Source organism: Eriocheir sinensis, chromosome 34, assembly GCF_024679095.1.
Source record: "Eriocheir sinensis breed Jianghai 21 chromosome 34, ASM2467909v1, whole genome shotgun sequence".
NCBI lineage: Eukaryota > Metazoa > Arthropoda > Malacostraca > Decapoda > Varunidae > Eriocheir > Eriocheir sinensis.
Genome location: NC_066542.1, coordinates 11,862,199 through 11,882,162, shown reverse-complemented (window position 1 = coordinate 11,882,162; position 19,964 = coordinate 11,862,199). Strand labels below are relative to the sequence as shown.

General features: G+C 44.7%; 1 protein-coding gene across 2 annotated transcripts in view; it reads right to left on the bottom strand.

The window, feature by feature from the left end:
* LOC127007082 (extracellular serine/threonine protein CG31145-like) overlaps positions 1-19,964 on the bottom strand; it is a 294,491-nt gene that overhangs the window by 51,294 nt on the left and 223,233 nt on the right. The gene's annotated exons all lie outside the window — the stretch shown is intronic.

Sequence of the window (19,964 nt, the reverse complement as noted above, 5' to 3'; positions counted from 1 at the left end):
TGGCCTTGACCCACTGTGGAGTTCCGGTAAACATAGAGATGCCGGCCAGCGAACTGAAGGCGAACGAACAGACTCGGCCGCCGCTCCAATTAACCGGCGGTGTCTTCCTCTTACCTGGCCTGAAAAAAAGCCCAAACTCCGTCCCTTGCTTTGGCAGCTTATTACGTGCCCGCCACTGCCTCTGTTCGCCTGCCTCTTCCGCCTCCCTCTTCCTGCCACCCCGACCACCGAGATGAAGAGGAAGAGGAGGAGGAGGAAGAGAAGAAAAAGGCGGTGAGGATGAATAGAAGATGGAGAAGGAGGAGGAGAAAAAAGTGGTAATGATAAATGAATAGAGGATAAGGAAGAAGATGAAGAATAGGAGGAAGAGGAGGAAAATGAGAGAGAGGAAGGAGGAAGAGGAAGAGAAGAAAGAGGCGGTGAGAATGAATAGAAGATGGAGAAGGAGGAGGAGAAAAAAGTGGTAATGATAAATGAATAGAGGATCAGGAAGAAGATGAAGAATAGGAGGAAGAGGAGGAAAATGAGAGAGAGGAAGGAGGAAGAGGAAGAGAAGAAAGAGGCGGTGAGGATGAATAGAAGATGGAGGAGGAGGAGAAATAAATTATAATGATAAATGAATAGAGGATAAGGAAGAAGAAGAAGAGTAGGAGGAAGAGGAGGGAAATGAGAAAGATAAGATGAATAAGGATGAGGAGTAAAAGAAAGTGAAGATGAAAAAAATAATATTAATAGTGATAACAATGAAAAATAAGAACAACAAAAACAGATATCGTCCCTTTTAGAGGATGGATAGACAGATAGATAGTATAGATAAATAGATAAATTGTGAAATAGATAAAAAGACTGCCATTAAGTTTGAACAGGTTTACCACTGTGATCATAACAATTAATACTATAGACACACACACACACACACACACACACACACACACACACACACACACACACTTCAACCAGACATAACCACCACCTTACCTCTCTCTCTATCTCTATCTCAGACAATATTAAGTTTGAACAAGTTTGCTACTGTGATCATAACAACCAATACTACACACACACACACACACACACACACACACACACACACACACACACTTCTACACTGACATAATCACCACCTTACTTCTCTCTCTCTCTCTCTACCTCCGACAATAGTAAACTTCAATCTCTGAGCGTGGGTGACTAAAAGAACCTTGAACACAGGAAATACAGGGAAAGAAGTAAAGCAAGTAAAATGATAAAATGATGCAAACTTTTAATCCACACACGTTTGGTTGGGCAAGACTCGTATTGTGTGTAAATCTGAAGCTGTTTCCACCTCCTCCGTGCATGACTTGGCTGTATTTATTAAGGTCTCCCAGGCACTCCTTGTTTAAGATAACTATATAGATTGTGTCAAGGGAAATACGAACGATAATTTGTACAGTGAAAGCGCTGCGACTCTCTCTCTCTCTCTCTCTCTCTCTCTCTCTCTCTCTCTCTCTCTCTCTCTCTCTGCATCTATCTATCTATTTATCTATCTGTCTGCCTGTCTGTCTGTGTTCCCCTCTCTATCTAAGAAAATAAGTAAGAAAGAAAGAAAGAAAGAAAGAAAGAAAGGAAGTAAAGAAAGGAAGACAGGAAGAAAGAGAAAGAAAGTTTATAGAAAGAAAGAAAGAAAAAAAGAAAGGAAGACAGGAAGAAAGAGAGAAAGAAAGTTTATAGAAAGAAAGAAAGAGAGAAAGAAAGAAAGCAAGGAAGAAAGAGAGAGAAAGAAAGTTTATAGAAAGAAATCAAGGCAGAAAGAAAGAAAGCAAGGAAGAAAGACAGAAAGAAAGAGAGAGAGAGAAAGAAAGTCTATATATGTGTGTATGTATGTATGTATGTATGTATGTGTGTATGTATGTATGTATGTATCCATCAATCTATATATCGTCTGAGGTTCATCAAGAGGGGCGACAGGTTTCCAGGTAGAGCGCCCTCACCTGCTACTCACCTAATTAAGCGGATGAGGCAGGTGCGCGTGTCCTCACCCACTTGCATGAGACGCCCCTGAACCCGACGGATGAAGTGACAAGGGTGGATGATGCTGTTGTTGTTGTTGTTGTTGTTAGTGGTGGTTGGTGGTTGTGATGCTCCAAATAAACAGGAATGGAGAGGAAAAAACACACACACACACACACACACACACACACACACACACACAGAGAGAGAGAGAGAGAGAGAGAGAGAGAGAGAGAGAGAGAGAGAGAGAGAGAGAGTTAAAAAGAACTGGTTAGGGGTGGAAAGAAATAATAACGTTAGTATCTATAATTAGTATTTCTACGACGCTTTTAGAATGAAGACAAAAATACCCTCTATCTATCTATCTATCTATCCATCCATCCATCTCTATCTATCTCTTCATCTATCTCTCGCTTTCCCTTGTTCTCCTCTCCCTTTTTGCCCACCTGGTTTGCCTACTTTCGGGTCACACAGCAGGTTATTTGTGTTAATCTGAACTGGTTGTAGGATGACTGGGCGAGTGAGGCTGCAAAACCAGATAAAGGGGGTTCTCTCTCTCTCTCTCTCTCTCTCTCTCTCTCTCTCTCTCTCTCTCTCTCTCTCTCTCGTTTCTGTTGCCTCTCTCTATCTCTCCGTTTCTGCGTCATTTCTGTTTCCTCTGCCTGTATTCCTCTGTCTCTCTCTCTCTCTCTCTCTCTCTCTCGTTTCTGTTGCCTCTCTCTATCTCTCCTTTTTTTGTGTCATTTTTGTTCTCTTACCTGTATCCCTCTGCCTCTCTTTTTGTTGCCTTCCTCGCTCTCTCGTTCCTGTTATTTTTTCTCTCAGTATCGCAAGTCGGTCCAAGCCTCAGCAAAGGGCCGCCGCCTCTGCCGCCTCTCATTAGGCAAGCTTACTTAACCAAGCCTCGGATGAGAGTCTTGGCCGCCAAAGAGGAGGCTACCCACGTGTTTTTTTTTTTTTTGCCTCTAGACGGAGAAAAACATGCTCCCCCTTTCAAGCACACACTACGAAAAATGATGATGGTGAGTTACGTTCGAATTGTACATTATGAACAGTCCGAGAGATGTAGTATAGGGGTTTCTTAAAATGCACTTTAAGATTTTGGATGAAACGGTAAAACACCTCCTTATGAAGCACACGGATAAGATTGTTCAGTATTATAATAGGTAAAAAAAAGGTTTGTAAAAAGTAAGAAGTAAGAGGAAGAAAAAGAAGAAGATGTAAGAGGAAGAAAAAGAAGAAGAAGAAGAAGTAAGAGGAAGAAGAAGAAGAAGAAAAAGAAAAAGAAAAGGAAGAAAAAGAAGAAGAAGAAGAAGAAGAAGAAGAAGAAGAAGAAGAAGAGTTTGTAATAATACCCCACCAGATTATTTTAGCTGGAAAGACAAAACACCTCATTATGAAGTAGTACAATTATAAGATTCTACAGTCGTATAGAATATATATAAAAAAAATAGTTTGTAAGAATTAGTAGTAAGGGTCTGTCATGATGCCCCACAAAATCACAAAATCAAAATCACGGTGACAAAAAAAAAGGTAATTCAGGATTTTTTTTTTAACTCGGCGGAATACTGGACAAACTTATTTCCGAATGACAGAGTATTTACCCAAGATGCAGTGAGGGTTTGTAATAATGCTCCACTCGATTTTAGTTAGACAGAAAAAACACCTCATTATGAAGCACAATTATAAAACTAGTATAGATTATGTAAAAAAAAAGTTTGTAAGAAGTTGTAGTGTCTGTCAAAATGACCCACAAAATCACGGTTTAAAAGAACGAGAAAAAAAAAGGTATTCCTGGTTTAAATCTTTTCAACTCGGCGAAATACTGGACAAACTTTATTTCCGAGTGACCCAGTATTTACTCGAGCTCGGCCGTCAACCCTCGAGCGGCCCTTCCCTGCCCTGCCCTGCTTCGTGATGGCCTGCAAAATGTCCCCCAGCGCACGCCAGGACACGAGCGGCAGACGGCCTTCCTGCCCATCCTGCGTACCTTCCTTTCTCGCTCCGAACCAATTTCCTCGTCGTCCGGGCCTGACAAACAGAAATTCATATATAGGGGAGACGGACGACCTGGGCAGCCATTAATCACGAGTCGCTGGTCTTCTCAAATTCTGCTGTTCTCGCGTACCTGTCCCACCCACCTGCTGCCGCCCTACCCACCTGACCTACCACCCATCTACTTCTGCCCTCCTCCACCTCCCGACGCCCCTATTCCCCTGCCCCCCTACGCCCCTACCAACCTGACCCCTACCTCCCTTCGCCCCTATCCCCCTGCTCCCTGCCAAACCCACCTACCTTACCTTCCCTTACCCACCTTCCTCCCTGTTTTCCCACCCATCTACTAACGTCCTCTCCTTCCACCCATCTGTCCTTCACTGCCCTGTCTCTCTCCTCTTCCTCCTCCTCCCCCCCGCCCACGACACGGTGCGACACATGAGGACACTGCCCGCGCATTGAAAGAAAACGATGGCGAGGCTCCGACACTGCCGCGGCCGTGAGGACACATATTAGGAAACATCGGCACGCACGCACGCACACACATAGCTAGATAGATAGTTAGATAGAAAGAGATATAGTTGTTTGGCTTCAGAAAAGAGACAACACAAATAACAGAAAAAAGATAAAACAAGAAGTAGATAGATAGATAAATAGATCGATAGATAAATAAATAGACAGATAGATCGTTGTATGGCTTCAGAAAGTAGATTACATATAGAAGTACTAAAAAAACAGCGCAACTAACACACACACACACACACACACACACACACACACACACACACACACACACTAACCAACTGGAACCATCTAATTTCTCTTATGTAACTCTTCCCATGGCCCCTTTTTTCTTTTTTTGCCCCACTTACTAATGCAAGATCTAGCCGGTTCCATTACTGCTCCTTCATCCCAGGTGCTTGGAAATTCCGGCAGAGTCAGACAACACTTTTTTTCTTTTTTCTTTTCTCTCTCTCTCTCTCTGATTTGGGTGTCATGAGATAATTATAAATGCCAGGTCACCTCACATACACTAAGCCGAGTCTTGATACTTTGCCCTTTTTCTACTTTCAGTTTTATAAGGTGACATTTGGCGTTTTTACTCACTCGTACGAATAACCTTTTGCTTGTTTGACTTCTCTGCTCGGTGAATGTAAAACAGAGCACGAGCCACACTGCGTCACACTACAGTTTAAAATGCGCCTCAGAGCAGACACACTTGGAAGCTCTCAACCACACACAGCCACACTGACGCAACCATTCACACATATGGAGATACACAGCCACACCATGACGCACACATAAAAAAGACACATACCATACAACCACACTACATAAACAGAGCCACACCTACACGGCCTCACTAAGACGTACACAGCTACATCACACCACAACACACACACACAGACACACACACACACACATCGAAAACCACACGAAACTCAAATACCGATAAAGACAGACAAAAATAGAAACAAATATAGACAAAATGATAAAAAAGTAGATATTAATATTGATAAAAAAATATAAATATATGAATAAATAGCTAAATATATACACGTAAAATAGATATGGAAAGGCAGGTAGATCAACAAATAGATAGACCAACAGATAATTTACAGGTGAACAGACAGACACAACACAACCCAACAGCAAAAGCGAGGTCATCCACATCACATCACGCCCAAGTGGAGCCAAAAAACGTCATCATCGTCATCATCCCTGAGCCCTCGAGTGTGTATTGGTCTCGCCAGGTGGAGGGGAAGTGGAAGGTAATTAGCACGAATGATGGAGAGGGAGCAGGTACACAAGAAAAGTGGAGGGGGAATAGGAGAGGAGACGGAGGAGGAGAAAAGGTGAGGGAGGTGCGGAAAGAAACGAGGAAGGAAGAGTTGATGTAAGAGGAAGGACTGACAGGGAGGAGGAGGAAGAGGAGGAGGAGAGAAAGAAGCTAGGACGAAGAGAGGGAGAAGAAAAAGAGGAAAAGGAAGAACAGAGAGGAGAGGATGAGAGGATGAGGGAAAGAAACTAGAACGGAGAGAGAAGGGAAAGAGGACGAAGAGAAGAAGAGGAAGAGGAGGAGAAAGGGATGAAGGAATGAAACAAGAATGGGCGTACGGATAAGAAGAGAAAGAGGAAGAATAAAGAGAGGAGGAGGAGGAGGAAGGAATGAGGGAAAGAAACTGGGACGAATAGAGAAGAGGAAGGGGAGGAAGGAGAGGAGGAGAAATAAAAAGATGCAGGAAAGAAACGAGAATGGAAGTATAAGAAGAAGAGGAAGAATACAGAGAGGAGGAGGAGGAGAAGGAAGAGGAGAAGGAGATAAGGGAAACAAACAGGAAAGAGAGGAAGGACGGAGTAGAGGAGGAGGAAGGAGAGGAGGAAAAAGAAAAAGATGCAGAAAATAAACGAGAATGAAAGTATGAAAAGAAGAAGAGGAAGAATACAGAGAGGAGGAGGAGGAGGAGGAGGAGAAAGGAATGAGGGAAAGAAACTAGAACGAACAGAGAAGAAAATGAGGAGGAAAAGAAAGAAGAGGAAGAGGAGGAGAAAGAAAACGATGCAGGACAAGACAAAGTGCAGAGGCGGAGGGTGGGGTGAAAAGCCTCATTAGGTATGCGATCCGGATGGCTTCACCTCAATATGCAAAGAGCTAGGTGAAGTGGATGAGACAGGGACACATCCACAGCATCCCTCCTCTCATTACCAGCCACGCCCACTCACCCGCGCACCCACACACGCACACACACGCACCCTTCGCCGCGACTTAACGCTTCACGCATCTTCTTTGTTTACGTTCACACCGCGCTCCGTGAAAGTGAAAGTCCAGGTTAGCGACGCGTGTGTTCAGGCGAGGGAAGGTAAATAGTGTGACGCCGTTGAGAGGTAAAGTGTGAGAATAGATAGGAAAGAGGATCGAATTAAGGACCTATGAAGCGATACAAAGCGAAGAAGAAGAAGAAGAAGAAGAAGAAAAAGAAGAGCAAGAAGAAGACGAAATGAAGAAGAAGAAGAAGAAGAAGAAGAAGAAGGAGAAGGAGAAACAGGAGGAAAGGATAGCTGAAGAGGAGATGGAAGAGGTGGAGGGGGATGAGGAGGAACACAGCGGTCAGCGATGAAGACGAGGAAGAGTTGAGGATCGAGAGGAGGAGGAGGAGGAGGAGGAGGTCGGATGTCATAGAGGAGAAAGACGAGGAGGATAATGAACGAAGAAGAAGAAGAAGAAGAAGAAGAAGAAAACGAAGACGAAAAAGAAGATATGAAAAGAAAAGAAAAAGAAGAAGAAGAAAACGAAGACGAAGATATAAAAAGAAAAGAAAAAGAAGAAGACGGTACAGGGGAGAAAGAAGGCGAAGATGAAGAAGGAGAAGAAGAAGAAGAGGCACCAGGAAGTAGTGCAAATCCCCGTAATAAACACTAATGACGACAGAGAAAGAGTTTTGAGACCCACACCTGCCTCCACCTGGCCCCCGATGGACAGCACGGGCCCTAAAAATCGTCGTCTGTGCTAATGGGACAAGGGGTGAAGGTCTACAGGGGCCAGGGGAGGGATGTAAGAAGCGTAACAGGGGGTGGAATAGAGGAAGAATATAGACAGAGAGAGGAGGATGAGGGGATAAGGGAAATAAACGGGGACAGACAGACGGAGAAGAGAAAGAGAAAGAGGAAGAATAGAGAGAGGGAGAGAGGCCATTCGCAGCAAGAGTACAGTGGACGCATAGGTCGGTGCTGTTAAACGCTTCCAACTCTCACAACAACTATTTCTAACCCCCCAAAAGGAGATTAGTTGAGCCCTCATGCGTGTTTTTTTAGGTTCATGATACAGAAGAAGAGTCAAACCACCACCAAGACCATAAAACTACCCCTGGAAATGCCCAAAACGCCTACTACGAAAGCCTTGTCAAATGTGTGTGCTTTAGAATACGGTCCATTAGCTCTCAAACCAAATATAAACACTATGAAAAGTCCTTCTATAGTGTTTGGTGTTGACGGGGAGGCTTAGATATTTGAGGAAGCCATGCAGGGAATATATCTTTAGTACCGAGTGTTATGTACAAAGCCTGACCATTACGGAGAGTACAAAGGAAGAAGATAAGAAAAAGAAGACAATGAAGGTGAAGAAGAAGAAGCGTTAACAAGAACACTGTATTGAACTGTAGAACGAAGGACCTTAGGAGAAAGTGAAGCAAAGTACGAGTGAATTATTATGATAGGAGAGAGAGAAGGAAGAATCGAAAGGGGAGGAAATAGAAAGCGTAGACTGAGGCAAATATGGATAGAAGTAGAGGAAGAGGGAACAAGACGAAATTAGGAAGATAAATAAAGGGAAAAAGAAAGGAGATACAAAGGAAGAGAGGATAAAAGGAGAAAACAAGCGTAATCAGAGTGTGCGTGCATAAAGAGATGAAGACAGAAAAAAAAAGAAAAAAAAAGAGAAACTACGAAGGGTGAGAAACAAAAAAAAAGTGCAGGTACGAAAAAAAAGGAAATTAGGAAAGGAAACAAAGGAAAGTTAAAGAAATAAATACAGGATGAGAGAGAGAGAGAGAGAGAGAGAGAGAGAGAGAGAGAGAGAGAGAGAGAGAGAGAGAGAGAGAGAGAGAGAGAGAGAGAGAGAGAGAGAGAGAGAGAGAGAGAGAGAGAGAGAGAGAGAGAGAGAGAGAGAGAGAGAGAGACAGAAAGAAAGATGAAGACAGAGAACGAACAGATGAAATAGGAACGAGAAATAAGGTACGGTACAGAAGCTACCCCCCAAAAAAGAAAAAAAGAGAAAGAAAGAAATTGGCTTATCTCTGGAGGCAGCTAACAGGTAAGGAGTTAATTAAGGTTTTCGATAAGACTCCCGACGTACGAAGCTATAGCGATGGGGCTCGATTCCATAATGATGACCTATGCATTTATACTTCTGATGTACTGAGATAGATAGATAGATAGATAGATAGATAGATAGAGTGATAAAGATAGATAAAGATTTGCTTAGTGGGCTTTTTATTTTATTTTTCCTTTGTTTTTGTCCTTGAGTTGTTTCCTTTACTGTAAAAAAAAGACAGAGATGGATAGAAAGATAGAGAGATAAACAGGTAAATACAGACAGATAAACAGACAGACAGGTACAGGCAATTAAACAGGTGGGCAGGTACACACACACACACACACACACACACACACACACACACACACACACACACACACATCACCTCCTCCCCCTCCCCCACAAACACATCCACCCCCCCATCCCCTACCACCCCCCCACACACACACACTCTCTGATCCTTCTCTCTCTCCTCCCTTCAATCACTGACGAAGACGAGACGAGAAAACAAACTGAAGAGGCTCAGAAACAAGCCGGCCCAGACGCATCCTTGTTACGAGCTAATGAGACCTTGATTGGTTAGTTTACCCGCTAATGAGAGAGAGTCATTAGGCGCCTCAGCACGGATACGCTCTGAGACGCGACGCTGAAGGGGTAACTGTAGCTGCTGATTGTCAAGGGTGGGATTGGCTGTGGTGATGACTGTATTGACAAGGGATGATGACTGCTGACTGTTGACTGCCTGCCTGACTGAATGACTAACTGAACTAAACTGAACTAAAACTGATGACTGACTGGCTGTTTCTTTGACGCACTGACTGACTGACTGACTGAATGACTAACTGAACTAAACTGAACTAAAACTGATGACTGACTGGCTGTTTCTTTGACGCACTGACTGACTGACTGAATGAATGAATGACTAATTGAACTAAACTGAACTAAAACTGATGACTGACTGGCTGTTTCTTCGATGCACTAACTGACTGACTGACAAACTGATTACTTTACTGACTGAAATCTGTAACGGGTACCAAAAACTAATGATTGACTGATTGACTGACTGGCTAAATGATTCTTTCCCAGACTAAAATCATGACTAAACAAGAATTGATGACTGACTGACTGTACTATTACTTCAACGCACTGATTGACTGACTGACTGACTGATTCTTCGACGCACTGATTGACTGACTGACTGACTGAATCTCTCCCTGAACAAATTTACGACTGTACCACAAAACTTACAACCACATCAAAACCTCCTGGGCGGAACAAAAACAAAAAACAAAAACAAAAGGATATTACCGCTAAGCATACAATTAACCGCTACTACTGATCGTGCAGGGGGAAGGGGGTAGGGGATGAAGAGGGCAGGGAGAAGAGGTGAAGGGAGAGGAAAGGGGGGGGGGGGTCCGAGCGGCACAATCCAAGTCTAAACGAGCGTCAAACCGCCTAAACTTCACCACTAAAAGCGTGACGGACAGACCCACTAAGCCAACCACGCTGAGAGTTCCGCCGCGGGGGTACTTACTGTGAGAGAGAGAGAGAGAGAGAGAGAGAGAGAGAGAGAGAGAGAGAGAGAATGAAGGATAGCTAGATGAACAGAAAGATACACAGCTAGACAGACATAGAAAGACAAATAGATTGATAGATAGACAAATATAGAGAAATACAAACAGATAGGCAGACAGACGAGAGATGTAGACGCGAAATAACATAAAAAAAACACACATCTGAGGAGGAGGAGGAGGAGGAGGAGGAGGAGGAGGAGGAGATAAGCCTACAGGGGACGAACACGAAGGGCGAGAGGCAAAGGAGAGAGAGAGAGAGAGAGAGAGAGAGAGAGAGAGAGAGAGAGAGAGAGAGAGAGAGAGAGAGAGAGAGAGAGAGAGAGAGAGACGCCCCCCCCCTCCCCCCACTGCTAGGCCGTCTCCATCACCGCCACAGGAGCAATAACAGCCTCGTGAACGCACCGCTGAGAGCACCAATGATTGCACCGACGCCATTAACTGCAGACTCGAACCCCGGCACACAGACCAGAGTGCTGACGCGGCCTGACACTCCGCCTGCCGCTGACCCCCTCCCCTCTCCCCCCCTCCCCCCCTCGGATGCTGCTGACTAAGTGCCTCTCCGACTGCGAATTACGTGGAGCTACTGACCGTGTGTGTGTGTGTGTGTGTGTGTGTGTGTGTGAGAGAGAGAGAGAGAGAGAGAGAGAGAGAGAGAGAGAGAGAGAGAGAGAGAGAGAGAGAGAGAGAGAGAGAGAGAGAGAGAGAGAGAGAGAGAGAGAGAGAGAGAGAGAGAGAATCACAAGAATTAGAGGCAATAAAAAAAGGAAACTGCGCGCCATCTAGTGAGAGAAAAATAATATGTAAAAAAAGGTAAATAGAAATAGATGAAAAATAAATAAAAATGAAAAAAAAAAGATAATTCAAATAGAAAAGACAAAGATGAAGAAAATGATGCAACAGGAAGTTTCTCTACTACTACTACTACTACTACTACTACTGCTACCATCATGTTAAGAGTGAGAGCATTTCAGAATTCCAGTATATAAAAGAGGTTTCCTGACTTTGAAGCGAGGAAAGGAGGAAGGAAATATGAGGAAGAGAAAAAGGAAAGAGAAAGGAGTTTTGTGAGGCGGAAATGGTGGCTTGGACACGTTGGGAGGAGGAGGTGGTGGTGGTGGTGTTTGGTGGTGGTTGTTGGTGGTGGTAGTGGAGGTGATTGCATGACATTCGATATTGAGTTCTGAAAGGCAGGTTATATTATTATTATTATTATTATTATTATTATTATTATTAGTAGTAGTAGTAGTAGTAGTAGTAGTTGTAGTAGTAGTAGTAGTAATAATAGTAGTAGAAGTAGTAATAGTAGTAGTAGTAGTAGAAGTGGTAGAAGTGGTGGTGGTAATCGTAGTAGTAGTAGTAGTAGTAGTAGTTGGATAATTACTGATGGTGGTGGTGTTAGTGTGAGGGTGACTATTGGTGGCAACGATATGGTGGTAATATTGGTAACAGTGGTAGTGAGGATGGTGGTATTGGTGATGGTGATGGGGGAAGGGGGAGTAGGAGTGAGGGGTCAGCGGCGCCGCCAGTTCCGGGTCAGGCCTCAGCAGACTGGCGCTGACCTCTGAGGGCTATAACAGGCAACAAAACCGCGTCCCGCGCTGCCCCCGCCTCTGACCTCCCCCCCCACCCCCCCACCCCTCAGCATGACAGTCAAAACAACTACTTCAACACGCACCTACACACACACACATACGCACACAAAAACAACTGCCTCACTGGACGAATTCTAAAATGCATTAAAGCAAAACCTCTGTAGAGAATTCTTGAAAAAGTCTTAACACACACACACACAAAAAAAAAAGAACCCTAGCTGGCCAAGAAAACATTATTATATAACAAAACTTCACCGGGGAATATTGTATACAGTCTTTTTTTGTACATTAAAGGCGGGATCTAATGGGTCAAATATTTATCTATCTAAGTTCATCAATTTACCTATCTGTTTATCCGTTTACATACTCATTTTTTTCTATCGGTTCATCTATTCATCCCTCTATCTATTATTCTATCTACATCATCCTTCATTTTTGTTTCTATCGATCAAGGCGTGAAGGTTCGTCCCTATCACCTGCTCATCACAAATCGCTGCAGCCCTCAAACCTGCTCTTGCTCGTTGTCACCCCGCGCCGCGCCCCGTCACACCTGCCCCGAACACTTGTGGCTGCACCTGATGACACCCACCTACATATTACCTACACACCGGTGAGCAGGAAAAAAATGCGTTTTGCTTCAATATTTTAAGAAAAGTCGAACCTTCAAGTGTTGTTTAATATTAATGTAGAATTTAAAGAGATAAATATATGCAAACATCTGCGTTATGGTGGTGGTGACGTGGAAGGGGTGACTCAACCATTCCAAACTATCATTATCATTATTATTATTCATGTATTTTTTTTTATTATCTTTACATCTTTGGGGTCATCTGTGCCGGACAAGTGAAATATGACACACACACACACACACACACACACACACACACACACACACACTCGGACACCTGAGCAGTAGAGTAGACGAGAATTATAGTACTACATATGTTTCTCAAAATACCAAAATGCTGACAGAAAACGCAACTCATCTCCGTTATTTACTTTCTCCATCCTCGAACATTTCTTATAATTTCGTTTTCTTATTCATTCCCATCTTTGTATTTTTATTTCTCTTGAGCTAAAACAAGGAGATGCACTTAACTTTAAGGCCTATCTCGCCGCCCTCTACATTTTCCACCCTCGACCGTTTTTTTTATTTATTATTATTTCCGTTTTCTTCCTCATTCCCATTTTCCTTGTATTTCTCTTCCCTTCCTGTGCTAATACAAGACACAAGGAGATTTAGTTTACTTTTAAGTCTACCCCAACACCCTCTACATTTTATCTTCTCCATCCTAGACCTTTTTTTATATATATCATTTCGTTTTCTTCCTCATTCCCACCTTCCATATATTTCTCCGCCTCGTCTTAGCTAAATACAAGGAGCTTTAAAAGGACTATATCAGCCAAGGCCTTTTCCCAGCGCCCCCTACAATCTCCGTTCTTCGTCCTCGACCATTTTTTTATAATTTTGTTTTCTTCCTCATTCCCAATTCCCTTATTTTTCTCCGCCTCTTTTCCCCTCCGCCTCGGGTCATTCAGGGGAGGCTAAAGGAAGAGCCTGGACCAGCCAATTTACCGCCACTCGCGTCGTGTCAAGAGAGGGGCTCCGTGACCCTTCTGAAAACGGAAATAAAAGTGGGAATTTCAGGGTGAACTTTGGTTTTCCGTGGCGGTTCAAAATAACGCGGGAAACCTCCTACACCACGCGTTGGATTTAGTCATTATTATTACTATTATTTCTACTGTTTGGAGGGTTTGACGCGGGAGAGTTTAGTTAGTTGTGTGTGTGTGTGTGTGTGTGTGTGTGTGTGTGTGTGTGTGTGTGTGTGTGTGTGTGTGTGTGTGTGTGTAACAATAATAATAATAATAATAATAATAATAATAATAATAATAATGATAATCGGTTTATTAAGTGATTGCAGCTGTTAAGTTGAAAATATACGCGTTAAAAATGCAATGTTGAAATATAATAAAAAAATGGAAATGTACAAAATGAAATAGGGTAAAGGGGTATAGGGGGTCTGGGGTGGTGCGGGGGAGGTGAGGTGGTGGATTGCAGTGCGTAGGTGCGGTAGGAGGCGGTGTGGTCTTCCGGGTGACGGGTCACGTGTTAAGCCCCAGGTCGACCCCAGGTCAAAAAGGGCCAGGTCGCTGTTGATAGCGGGGGCGCAGGTAGAGGCGGTGTCGGCCGTCACTCAGCTTATGGGCTTTGCGATGACCTGCTGATCCATCCAGCCGGTGAGACAAGATAGGAAGAGGCGGACCGAGCGGCAGTACGCGTGGGAACATCTAACGTCTGCACTGCCTTGTATGTTGAGCGGCGTGCTGATTGCCCCACCCGCGGCTCCACCTGAGTGACGGGCCTCAACACTGCACTGCACCTGAACCGAATTCTCTCAGCAGCATGATGGTCGGGCTGGTGTACCTGGGGGCACCTGGGGCGTCGGCTGGATGGGAAGGCCGCGTCGGCGTCACACTGGCCATTTCTACGCTTCAGTGTCTTCACGGCACCACAAACGCACTGCACTCACTGTCTGTCACCATGATTAAGCTTGATGTCACAAAAGTTTCTTACGATGTTTTTTTTTTTATGAAAAGGGGGAGGGGGAAGTAGGGGAAGGGGGGAGGCCAACAGGCTGGCCCCGGGCTACTCCATTCGGAGTGCCGTGACCCACGTCTGATGTCATTCAGTGTGTGTGACTCAATGCTTGTCTTCGCTTCCAATACGGTTCAAGGTTAAAAGGAATATCAAACGAAAAAACAAACAAACATGCAGACAAGAAATAGAAAAAAAATATAGGTCAACAACCAACCAGTACATATACTTTAAAATCATTTTCCGAAAGATTGCGCCCGAGGAGGGAATATTATCATGCTCTATTAATGTTTCTGAGGCTAATTTCCATGGTCGTTGGCATTAATGAGGCTGGATTAGACCTAATAAAATCGCCATCGTACATGCAGGGTTAAGACATCAATATTCATGTCACTCCCACACGTGTGGAAAGGCGCACACACCTGACGGGGAAAGATTATCATGCCTTCCTTTTCATACACCAAAATAAATCAGAGAAAACCAGGTGGTCGGGAGGTAACAAACAAACAGGTGTGCATGGGGGAGGGAGGAAGGGAGGAGGGTGATCAAATGTTAGTGGGAGGAGGAGGAGGGTATAGGGTGGAAGTTGCGTGGGTGAGAAGAGTATTCATGACACGGAGTATTGGTGGAATTAGGACTGAAAGGGAGAGTGAGGGTTTATATACGTGGGAGCAGGTCAGGAGGTGAGGGGAGAAGCAAGGGTATTTAGCAGGTGCAGTGGGGTGGGAGAACGGCTGCGTGGGAGTGCGAGAAGGTGGACTGAGGAAGGGCTAAGTGGGAGTTGGCTAGATGAAGTGGAATACTGGATTGAAGAGCAGTGGAAAAATGAGATACGTGGGTGGAGTAAGGGTAGGAAAAGGGCTAAGTGAGAGTGGAGGAAGGCTGGAAGAGTGGAGTGGAATAAGGGAGTAAAGGGAAGGTGGAGAGGTAAGATACGAGAGTGTTTAGAGGTGGAGAGAGACTGAAAGTAGACCTGAATGGAGGTGGAGGAAGACTGGAGTTAGCTAGATGGGTGGAGTGAGGGAGTAAGCAGTAAGTGGAAAGGTAAGATATTAAGTGGAGGAAGGCAGGATAAGTAAGGGCGAAAAGACCAGGTGGAGAGGTGAAATGCGTGAGGCCCCAAGTGGAGAGAGGGTGGAAAAAGAGCTAAGAGTGGATGAAAGCAGAAAGTGAGAATGGAGAGCAAGTGGAGAGGTGAGATGTGGGATTCTTCAGGTGGAGTGAGAGTGGAAGCAGGTCAAAGTAAGAGTGGATTAAAACAAGAATTAACAATAAGAGTGAGAGTAGAAAGCATGTGGAGAGGCAATACATGTCGGTCTTAAGGGCAGAAGGTGAGGGAGAGAAGAATGCTGGAGGAAAAAAAAAAAGAAGGGGGGAGGGAGGGAGATATGAAATGATATGGAGGGAATAAGGAAATAAGTTGGAGGAAAGCGGGAGACAGAGGGAGGGAGAAGGGGTAAGGAGAGTATTAGACCAGACTTGAGTGAGAGAAAAAAATAGGAAGCTGGGGTGAGGGGGGTGGGGTGTTAAGGGTGAGGGGTGTAAAGGGGAGTGGGGGGAAGGTAAAAGAGGGAGACAGGGAAAGAGAGAGAGAAGAGGCAAGGAGTGTAGAAGACCTGAGTGAGAGAGAATAGGAAGCTGGGATGAGGGTGGGGGGTTGAGGGTGGGTGGGTGGGGGGGTGAAGCAAGTGAAAGGAGTTCAAGCAAAGGGCGCCTGATCCACTCGACGGCGGGGTGAGTCAGGAACCCGCACACCAAGAATGCCGATCCGACACACTGACACCGCGACCACGACCAGGCGAGTGAGGGAGCAAGGGGAGGTCAGGTCAAGTCAAGAGGTCAGGTTAGGTTACGACGATGCAGGTGAACGTTGATAATAGTATATACCGAAATTTGAACACTGATATTTTCCTTTTTTTTTTTTTGTATGTATATGATGCCAACGATTTAGAAACATGGAGAAAAAGAAAAAAAGTGAAATGAAAAATAGAGAAGAAATAAATGAAATGAAATGCATCTCTCTTCTCTCTATTATTGTTATTGTTGTTGTTGTTGTTGTTGTTATTATTATTATTATCATTTATTTATTTAGTGTCGATTTCCTGAGCGATTTCACAAGCTCGAAAGACCATATTAACTTTTTTTTAGCAGACTTTTTCTTTTCCTTTTTTTTTTTTTTTTGCCCTTGAGTTGCTCCTTAGCTGTTAAAAAATAATAATCCCCAACCTTACTGTTACGTTCCTTCCTACCTACCTCCCAGCCCCCTCCCCCCCTCTCCCCAAAAGGCTTCATGTCAATTCTTGTGTTTCGGATCTTGGGATATAAAAGAGAAGGAAGGAAAAGGAGAGGAAGGTAGGGAGGATGAAGGGAAGGAGGGAGGAGAGGAAGGAGGGAGGAAAAAAGGGAGGGAAAAAGGGAGGAGGGAGGAAGGAAGGAGGGAGGGAGGAAAGGAAGGAGGGAGGAAAGAAGGAAGGGAGGAAAGGGAGGGAGGAAAGAAGGGAGAGAGGAAAAAAGGCCCCTCTCCACCTCCCTCTCTCTACCTCCCCCCCTCTCCCCTTTTCCCCCTCCCCCTCCCCATTCCCCCTCTCCCCCTTTCCACCTCCCCCTCCCCATTCCCCCTCTCCCCCTCCCCCTCTCCACTTCCCCCTCCACCCGTTCCCCTTCGTCACTCTGCCAGCTGTTTATGTCACACCCAGCCGTTTTACATCAGAGGAGATTATTTCACCTTCCAGTGCTTTGAGGACGAATTCTTGAAGAGTCACTGTTCTCAAAAGCGCGTCTGCTCGGAATGATAACAAGAAAAAAAGTTTCCACCCACACACAAAAGCTTCTTAGAAATCACCCGAAACAAGGGAATGAGAGAGAATGGGACACAGGGTAGGGGGAAGGAAGGGAGGAAGAAAAGGAAGAAAAGGGGAGGAGGAGGAGGAAGGGGAGAGAAAGAGAGAATGATGGGACACAGAGTAAGGGTAAAGACTAAGAGGAAGGAAGGGAGAGGGAAAGGAAGGGGAGGGAGGAAGAGAGGGAAGGGTGGAAGAGGGAAGGAAGGGGAGGGGAGAGAGGAAGGAGGAAGAGAGGGAAGGGTGGAAGAGGGAAGGAAGGGAAGGGGAGAAAGGAAGAGGGGAAAAAAGGAGAGGAGGAAGGGACAAAGAGAGGGAATGAGAGGAGGGAAGGGAAGGGGAAAGAAAGAAGGAGAGGGAAGGGGGAGGCGAGGGAGAGGAGATAAGGAGAGGGCGTAAGAGGTGATGGGATGCAATAAAAGACAGACAGACAACCGGGTTAGCGGCGGGGAAGAGGGAGGGGAGGAGGAGGAAGGAGGAAGACGGAGGTAAGACAAAGATAGAGGGGGGGGGTGGAGGAGGGAGGGAAGGAGGAAGTGGAGCAATGCACGACTCGAGGGAGGAGGATGGAAGGGAGGGGGAGGAAGGAGGGAGAGGGAGGTGAGACGAAGATAGAGAAAGAGAGAGAGAGGGTGGAGGGAGGATGGAGGGAAGGAGGGAATGAAGCAAGGCCAAGGACACGGGTGAGGGAGGAGAGGGAGGGAGAGAGAGAGGGAGGGAAATAAAAGTGAGGAAAGCACGAGATGAGGAAAGGAGTTAGAGGAAAGAGGGTAAAGGAGGGAGAGAAGAGGAAAGAGAGGAGAGAGGGCAAAGGGAAGGATGCAGGAGATAAAAATGAGGGAGGAAGGTGCGAGATGATAAATAGGGATAAGAACTGAAATTGGAGGAAAGAGGAGTAGAGAGAGAGAAGAGGTAAGAAGGAACTGAAACAAGGATAGAGAGAGCGGGCAGGTGAGGGTGAGAAGGATGCTGGAAATAAATAAAAAAAAAGATGAAAATGAGGGAGACAAGAGATGATATGGATGACAAGGAATGAGAGGACGGAGAAAGAGAGGGAGAGAGAGGAAACTGATGCAAGGCCAAGGAGAGAGAGAGAGGGCAGAGGGCGAAGGCGAGGAGGATGCTGGAGATAAATAAAAAGATAAAAATGAGGGAGACAAGAGACGATATGGATGACAAGGAATGAGAGGACGGAGAAAGAGAGGGAGAGAGAGGAAACTGATGCAAGGCCAAGGAGAGAGAGAGGGCAGAGGGCGAGGGCGAGGAGGATGCTGGAGATAAATAAAAAGATAAAAATGAGGGAGACAAGAGATGATATGGATGATAAGGAGTGGGAGGACGGAGAAAGAGAGGGAGAGAGAGGAAACTGTTGCAAGGCCTAGGAGAGAGAGAGGGCAGAGGGCGAGGAGGATGCTGCAGATAAAAAAAGAAACAAATACCTGACAGAGCAAGCAATTCAATTAAATTTATTTCTCCGGCACTTGTTCTTGATCTTGATCATCGGCGTCAAGTTGGTGCCCTTAGCATTTTATTTAAAGTTTTTAAGAATAATCGGCATCCCTTACACAATGCTTTGCCTGATCCTTTTACTCCTGCCCGGGTCACGAGGTTTGCTCTTAGTCAAAACGATCTTGCTTTTAATCCAATGAATTTATGTACGACACAATTCTCACGATATTTTTTCCCGTCGTTGACAAATTTATGGAATCAGGTACCCAGTAAGATTGTCCTTTCTGCAGACATTTGTACATTTAAGTCTCGTGTGAATGTCTTTTTGAAACAGTAATATTATTTTTCCTCCTCTTGGCTTTGACTGGCCAGTTTCTTAACTACTTGTTGCCTTTGCTTCTCTCCAGTAGCTTTTGGTATTTTGTGTGATTCAACTTGTTGTACTGCACTCTGAAGGGAGGCTTTGGTAGCCGATCATAATAATAATAATAATAATAATAATAATAATAATAATAATAATAATAATAATAATAATAATAATAATAATAATAATAATAATAATAATAATAATAATAATAATAATAATAATAATAATAAATGAGGGAGGCACAAGATGATATGAAAAAATATGTAAAGAAATTGGAGGAAAGAGGAACAGTGAGGGATAGAGAGAAGAGTAAGAAGAAACTGATGCAAGGCCAAGGACACAGAGAGGGGAGAGGGTGAGGGGGAGGAGGATGCTGGAGATACAAAGATAAAAATGAGGGAGACACTAGATGAGATGAAGAGGTAGGGAAGAGGAGAAGGAAGGAGGAACAGAGAGGGATAGAGAGGAGTGAGAAGAAACTGATGCAAGGCCAAGGAGAGAGAGAGAGAAGGCATACGGCGAGGGAGAGGGGGATGCTGGAGATAAAAAGATACAAAAATGAAGGAGGCACAAGATGAGATGAAGAGGCAGGCCAAGGACACAGAGGGGGCAGAAGGCGAGGGCGAGGAGGATGCTGAAGATAAAAAGATACAAAAATGAGGGAGGCACAAGATGAGATGAAGAGGTAAAGAGAGGAGAAGGAAGAAGGAACAGAGAGGGATAAAGAGGAGTAAGAAGAAACTGATGCAAGG